Source organism: Bos taurus, chromosome 19 (genome assembly GCF_002263795.3).
Source record: "Bos taurus isolate L1 Dominette 01449 registration number 42190680 breed Hereford chromosome 19, ARS-UCD2.0, whole genome shotgun sequence".
Lineage (NCBI taxonomy): Eukaryota > Metazoa > Chordata > Mammalia > Artiodactyla > Bovidae > Bos > Bos taurus.
Window position 1 is genome coordinate 55,155,088 of NC_037346.1, and position 8,438 is coordinate 55,163,525.

Genomic DNA, 8,438 nt, shown 5'->3' on the forward strand with positions numbered 1-8,438 from the left:
TTGTAGCAGCTCTGCAAGCAATGCACCTGGTGACACCAGGCTTTCAGGTGTAGCCCTCTTATCGCACCATCCAAAGCCTGGCACTGTGGGCAGGCACAGCATTTCACCCACAAGGGCCCTGTCTTTCTCCTGCTCCAGCATCTGTCCCTGACACATCACTTTTCAGTCTGCATGGGACTAAAAACATCTGTACAGGGCTCCCTCCATTTCCAGAACCGTTGCAGGCATATTTGATAAGTGTAGCAATTCTTTTTTTTTTTAATTATTTACTTTTAATTGGAGGACAATTGTTTTTCCATATTGTGTTGGTTTCTGCCATGCATCAACATGCATCAGCCAGAGGTACCTGCACATCCCCTCCCTGGATCCTCCCTCCCATTTTTTATACCATGCCCTACCTCCAGGTTGTCACAGAGCAGCAGATTTGAGTTCCCTGGGTCATACAGCAAATTTCCACTGGCTGTCTAATTTTACATATGGTTATGTAATGCAAAAAAACAAAATGGCTGTCTGGGGAGGCCTTACAAATAGCTGTGAAACGAAGAGAAGTGAAAAGCAAAGGAGAAAAGGAAAGATATAAGCATCTGAATGCAGAGTTCCAAAGAATAGCAAGAAGAAATAAGAAAGCCTTCCTCAGTGATCAATGCAAAGAAATAGAGGAAAACAACAGAATGAGAAAGACTAGAGATCTCTTCAAGAAAATTAGAGATACCAAGGGAACATTTCATGCAAGACGGGCTCGATAAAGGACAGAAATGGTATGGACCTAACAGAAGCAGAAGATATTAAGAAGAGATGGCAAGAATACACAGAAGAACTGTACAAAAAAGATCTTCACGACCCAGATAATCACGATGGTGGGATCACTGACCTAGAGCCAGACATCCTGGAATGTGAAGTCAAGTGGGCCTTGGAGAGCATCACTACAAACAAAGCTAGTGGAGGTGATGGAATTCTAGTTGAGCTATTCCAAATCCTGAAAGATGATGCTGTGAAAGTGCTGCACTCAATATGCCAGCAAATTTGGAAAACTCAGCAGTGGCCACAGGACTGGAAAAAGTCAGTTTTCAGTCCAATCCCAAAGAAAGGCAATGCCAAAGAGTGCTCAAACTACCGCACAATTGCACTCATCTCACACACTAGTAAAGTAATGCTCAAAATTCTCCAAGCCAGGCTTCAGCAATATGTGAACCGTGAACTTCCTGATGTTCAAGCTGGTTTTAGAAAAGGCAGAGGAACCAGAGACCAAATTGCCAACATCCGCTGGATCATCGAAAAAGCAAGACAGTTCAAGAAAAACATCTATTTCTGCTTTATTGACTATGCTAAAGCCTTTGACTGTGTGGATCACAATAAACTGTGGAAAATTCTGAAAGAGTTGGGAATACCAGACCACCTGACCTGCCTCTTGAGAAACCTGTGTACAGGTCAGGAAGCAACAGTTAGAACTGGACATGGAACAACAGACTGGTTCCAAATAGGAAAAGGAGTACATCAAGGCTGTATATTGTCACCCTGTTTATTTAACTTATATGCAGAGTACATCATGAGAAACGCTGGACTGGAAGAAACACAAGCTAGAATCAAGATTGCCGGGAGAAATATCACTAACCTCAGATATGCAGATGACACCACCCTTATGGCAGAAAGTGAAGAGGAACTAAAAAGCCTCTTGATGAAAGTGAAAGTGGAGAGTGAAAAAGTTGGCTTAAAGCTCAACATTCAGAAAACGAAGATCATGGCATCCAGTCCCATCACTTCATGGGAAATAGATGGGGAAACAGTGGAAACAGTGTCAGACTTTATTTTTTTGGGCTCCAAAATCACTGCAGATGGTGACTGCAGCCATGAGATTAAAAGACGCGTACTCCTTGGAAGGAAAGTCATGACCAACCTAGATAGCATATTCAAAAGCAGAGACATAACTTTGCCAACAAAGGTTCATCTAGTCAAGGCTATGGTTTTTCCTGTGGTCATGTACGGATGTGAGAGTTGGACTGTGAAGAAGGCTGAGCGCCGAAGAATTGATGCTTTTGAACTGTGGTGTTGGAGAAGACTCTTGAGAGTCCCTTGGACTGCAAGGAGATCCAACCAGTCCGTTCTGAAGGAGATCAGCCCTGGGATTTCTTTGGAAGGACTGATGCTAAAGCTGAAGCTCCAGTACTTTGGCCACCTAATGCGAAGAGTTGACTCATTGGAAAAGACTCTGATGCTGGGAGGGATTGGGGGCAGGAGGAGAAGGGGACAACAGAGGATGAGATGGCTGGATGGCATCACTAACTTGATGGACGTGAGTCTGGGTGAACTCCGGGAGTTGGTGATGGACAGGGAGGCCTGACGTCCTGCGATTCACGGGGTCGCAAAGAGTCGGACACGACTGAGCAACTGAACTGAACTGATGTATATGTTTCAAAGCTTGATAAATGTGGCTGTTCTTATGAAGTTGTTACAGATGAGGAAACCGGGGTGTAGCGAGCTTGAAGAATTTGTCCCAGCTCACAGTCAGTCAGCAGTATAGCTGAGGGTTTTCCCTGGTGGCCCAGCGGTAAAGAATCCACCTGCCAGTGCAGGAGACACAGGTTCGATCCCTGGTCCTGGAAACTCCTACAGGCTGCAGGGCAACTAAGCCTGTGCACACCACTATTGAGCCTCTGCTCTAGAGCCCGGGAGCTGCAACAAGGGAAGCCACTGCAATGAGAGACCTGCCGCCACAACTTGAGCGTCGTCCCCACAGCTAGAGAAAAGCCCCTGCAGCAATGAAGACCCAGCATGGCCAAAAATAAACCAATAAGTTAAAAAAAAAAAGGCACTGAAATTGTGGATTGCGATGTACTCTCTTGAGCATCCCACTCTCCTGCCTTTTGAGGTTCTGCCTCGGAGGTATCTGGAAGCAGATATTCTACCTCCTACCATATTCTAACTTGACATCCCTCTCTCCTTCCTTGTCTAACTAATCCCAGGGGGTCAAGCCCAGGGCTTTGAGGGGGATGGTGGCTAGAGGACACATCCCTACCCTCTTCTCTCCCCAACTACAGCAGCCACGGAGGCCAGCAGGCAGGGCTTGGCATGAACATCTGAACTCTAGAGTTCCCTGGGGAAGGAGGCAGGTGAGGACTTGATTTGTTTCGGTGCAGTGGGCGACTGTCGCCAGGGCCCGGCAGGGACGAGAAGCGCTTGCCTGGTCTTGTGCAGGCAAAGCTGTGTAGGAAAGTGCAGGCATATGGGCTCCCGGTGAGGACTGAGCCAGAGCGGATGGAGGGTGGGGCCGGTCTGTGCAGTTCTGGGCACTGGCTGAAGGCCACTGGTTAGCACTGCCCTCACACACACCCCTGTGTACATGTAGGCGTGCACACCCACACATGATTTCAATTACATCCTGTTTTTGAGCCCAGAGCTCAGTGCTCTCATAAGGTATGAAGTGAAACCAAATAGGTGCTCATGTGACCAGGCAGCTGAGCCTGTATCCAAGCTCGATCTTGCCCCTGGAACCGTCCACTGCGGACAACACCCCTGTGTCGCTCTCACCAGCTATTTGCCAGAACTCCACTGGGCTTTGATCATGTACAAGAGATCGTGGTGTAAATTTCTTCATCACTTATAAGACATCTCCATTTATCCCTGCATCTCCCAATCGGCCCAGGAAGAGCATCGAGGTAGAGTGACAGGGAGCTGCAGCCCCTCAAGCTGTGCTTGGTTGCCAGCCGGAGAGGGCTGGCTGTCCTTCAGCTCCCATGGTAGGAAGGAGATCCTTCTCTCTGTTTACTTGGCAACTGCAAAATAATCACGTGTTTGGATTCTAGATAGACATGGCAAATTTCCATTGCATATGGACTTTGTTGCTTTCCCACCCAGTGTTTTTTTAAATATTTATTTGGCCACACTGGGTCTTCATGGTGGCATGTGGGATCTTTAGTTTCGACACGAAAACTCAGTTGCAGCATGTGGGATCTAGTTCCCTCACCAGTGATGGAACCTGGGCCCCTTGCACTGCGAGTGTGGAGTCTTAGCCACTGGACCACCAGGGAAGTCCTTCCACTCAGGATTAGTCCAGTAGATTTGGTTTGTGTGTGTGTGTGTTTTAATACTTTTTTTAAATTTTATTTTTTGATCTAGGCCCATGGTAGTGAAAGCACCAAGTTCTAACCACTGGACCATCAAGGAATTGCCAAGACTTTATTATTTTATTTACCCTGGGTTCGATCCCTGGGTTGGGAAGATCCCCTGGAGAAGGGAAAGGCTACCCACTCCAGTATTCTGGTCTGGAGAATTCCATGGACTATACAGCACATGGGGTCGCAAAGAGTCAGACACAACTGAACACGCATGCAAGGGCTGGCTAGTGTTCAAAGAAAACCAAAGGAAAGGAAATGAGTTCGTCCCACCCCTGCTCCTAAGGGAACTGGACTTTATCTCTTCAATTCAGAAATATAAACTCTAAATTGAAGTCTATCTACAACTCAAGTGAGAATTTTCTAGTGCATTGCTTTGTGCTGAACATTAAACAGCAAGTAAACAAGTCTGAGTACCACAAAGTTTACAGATAGTAAAACAACTTAAACACATTTACATTTCTCCAGGAACTTGGCTGCACATTAAGACTTTGAATTCCTCCCCACTACGAATATAAATTATTACTATAAATTCTTTATGGTATTTTGATCAGCTTTTATGATATTTTGTTGCTGTCTTATGATATTTAGAGTATAAATAAATGGGAACATATTTTGTTCTGAGTTGTATATAAATTTGGATAGATAGGAAAGAATAAACACAGGTCATAAGACAGAAAGGGAAAGGAAGTATACACTTGGTGTATATACACTAAAACACAGACATACATTCATTCCACAATCACACACCATTTCAAGCATACCTCAGCCCATGGTATTAGCTGAGCCTATTGGTGAATATTAATTTGAGCCAGTATATGGCAAATGTCCACAAAGCCAGGCAAAGGGAAACCACCAGAAAAAGAACAACTACTAAGAATCTGGGAGGTGAATGAACCAGAGCTCACATAGCTCAAAAAGCCATGGCCAGCAGATGGTGACTGCAGCCATGAAATTAAAAGACGCTTACTCCCTGGAAGGAAAGTTATGACCAACCTAGATGGCATATTCAAAAGCAGAGACATTACTTTGCCAACAAAGGTCCGTCTAGTCAAGGCTATGGTTTTTCCAGTGGTCATGTATGGATGTGAGAGTTGGACTGTGAAGAAGGCTGAGCGCCAAAGAATTGATGCTTTTGAACTGTGGTGTTGGAGAAGACTCTTGAGAATCCCTTGGACTGCAAGGAGATCCAACCAGTCCATTCTGAAGGAGATCAGCCCTGGGTGTTCATTGGAAGGACTGATGCTAAAGCTGAAACTCTAATACTTTGGCCACTTCATGCGAAGAGTTGACTCATTGGAAAAGACCCTGATGCTGGGAGGGATTGGGGACAGGAGGAGAAGGGGATGACAGAGGATGAGATGGCTGGATGGCATCACTGACTCGATGGACATGAGTGTGAGTAAACTCTGGGAGCTGGTGATGGACAGGGATGCCTGGCGTGCTCCAATTCATGGGGTCACGAAGAGTCGGACACGACTGAGGGGCTGAACTGAACTGAACTGAGCAGACCTGTGTTAGAAGAACTGTCAAAGGAAGTCCTGAAAGAAAAGGAAATTATGCCCGGTGGGTACTCAGACCTACAAGAAGAAAGGAAGAGCTCTGGAAATGATAAAACACCGATTTAATTTTCAATGTTTTTGAAAGATGATTGATTATTCAGAGAAAAGAAAATAGTGACGAAATGTAAGGTGTTAAACACATGTAGAAGTAAAGTGTACAATAATATCGATATAAAGGATAGGAAGGGGAAATGAAAGTACACAGTTTCCACATTATATGTTAAATGGCATGCTGTCATTTGGAAGTAGATTATGATAAACTAAAGATGAATATTATAAACCTTAGAACAACCATTTTCAAAATAACCCAAAGAAATACAGCCAATAAGCCAATAGAGGAGATAAAATACGAAAGAAAAAAAGAACAAAGAACAGACGAAACTAATAGAAAACATTCAGTGATCTTGTGGGTATAAGCCCAATCATATCAATAATTATATTGCATGTAAATGTACTAAATACTCTGAAAGACAGAGACTGACAAGCTGAATTAAAAAAAGCAAGACCAGTCACATATTATTTAAGAATGAAAAAAGTTAACCATGTAAACATTTATAATAAAAAAGCGAGAGTGGCTATATTAATGCCAAACAAGATAGACCTCAGGACAAGGAATATAATCAGAAACAAACAGGAACATTTTATCATGATAAGATGGTCAACATATCAATAAACAAAACAATTGTAAAAGCACATATATCAAATAACAGAGCTTCAAACTACATGAAACAAGAACCGACAAAACTGAAAAAAGAAATAGATAAATTCAAGCCTGTTTTGGAAATGTCAGGCTCTTTCTTCTAAGGCTAAATAGACACCTTCCTTATGATGTAGCAATTCCACCTCTAAAGACTGACCCAAGAGAAATAAAAATATATACACAAAGGGGTTTGTACAACAATGTTCATAGCAGATCTACTCATAGTTCATAATAGCTAGAAACTGGAAACCTGAATGTCCATCAATAAGAGAATGGTTAAATAATGTGTGGTATATGCACACAGTGGAATAATAAATACGAGAAAAGAGAACAGGCCACTAGAGCACATAATCACGAAGAACATAGACTGCATGACCAGTTTTATGAAGCTGGAGAACAATCAAAGCTCATTTTTATCGAAAGAAAACAATAGTGGTTGTGTCTAGAGGCAACGGCGGATTGACTGGAAAGGTGATGGAAACGCCCGTATTTTGACGGGGTGTCGGTTACAGAAGTATGTGCAGTTTCAGAACTGTATACTAAAACTATGCATTTCACTCCAATTAAACATAAACAAAAAATTTAAAAATCTATGTATTTCAGTATATACATATATATGTATGTGAGTTATTCCTCAATTTAAAATATGGGATGGCAAAAGCAATCAATATAATTCACACTAACAGACTGAAAACAGAGACCTAATAGGGTTATCTCAATAATGCATTTGAAAAAATCTAATATTCAACACCCATTTATGATTTTTAAAATTTTTAGCAAACTGGGAATGGAGGGGAATTTCCTTAATCTGATAAAGTACAGCTGCTAAAAAATAAAGTCAGTAACAAATATCATTCTGAGTGGCAAAATGCTGAAAACTTTCCTCCCGAGACTAAGAAAAAGATAAAGATGCCAGCTGTCATGACTACTATTCAACACTAAACTGGATATCCTAACCGTATCAATAAGCAAGAAAAAGGCATAAAATGCATAAAGATGAGAAAGTCATTATTGTCTAGCAACATGATCGTGCACATAAAAAATCCAGAATAATCTAAAAACTACTAAAAATAATTAGTGAATTCAGCAACATCTCTAGATACAAAGTCACTTCAACAAACCTTTGTGTTTCTGCATGTCAGCAACAAACAAATAAGAAATAAAATTTTTAAAACAGTGTAATTTACAATAACATCCCAAGGCACGAAACTCCTAGGAAAAAATCCTAAGGGAAAATGCGCACATATCTATACTGAAAATTATAAAACATTACTGAGAAATTAATGAACTCAAATAAATGGAACTACACACAAAGAGATATACTCAGAAACATTATAGATAGGAAATTCCCTAGTGGCCCAGAGGTTAGGACTCCTCGCTTCCACTGCAGGGGGTATGGGTTGATCCCTGGTTGAGGAGCTAAGATTGGACCAGGCACGTGGCAAGGCCAAATTTTGATTTATAGATAAATCAAAGTAGAATGCTAAAAATAACACACAGGCAGGCAGAAAAGAGTGGGGGATGTGGGCACTAGGGGCAGCAGGGAAGAACGGGGCTTCTCAGGTGCTGCTGGTGGTAAAGAACCTGCCTGCCAATGCAGGAGATGCAGGTTCTATCCCTGGGTTGGAAGATCCCCTGGAGAAGGAAATGGCAACCCACTCCAGTATTGTTGCCTGGGAAATCCCACGGACAGAGGAGCCTGGCGGGGCTACAGTCCATGGTAGCAGGAAAGAGTCAGACATGACTTAGCAACTAAATAACAACAAGCATGACCACAGTGACTAAGACTCTGAGCTTAGCAGGAAGTCTGGTTCAATCCCTGGTTGGGGAACTAGATTCCATGTGCTGCAATTAAGTAGTTCACATGTTGCAAGTAAGAAATTGCGTTCTGCAGCTAAAAGATACCATACACAGCAAGAAGATCAAATATTCCATGTGCCACAACTAAGAGCCTGCCTGGTGAAATAAATAAATATTTTTAAAAATATGTGCATGCATGTGTGCTAAGTCATGTTTGACTCTTTGTGACCCTACAGACTGTAGCCCGCCAGGCTCTTCTCTCCATGG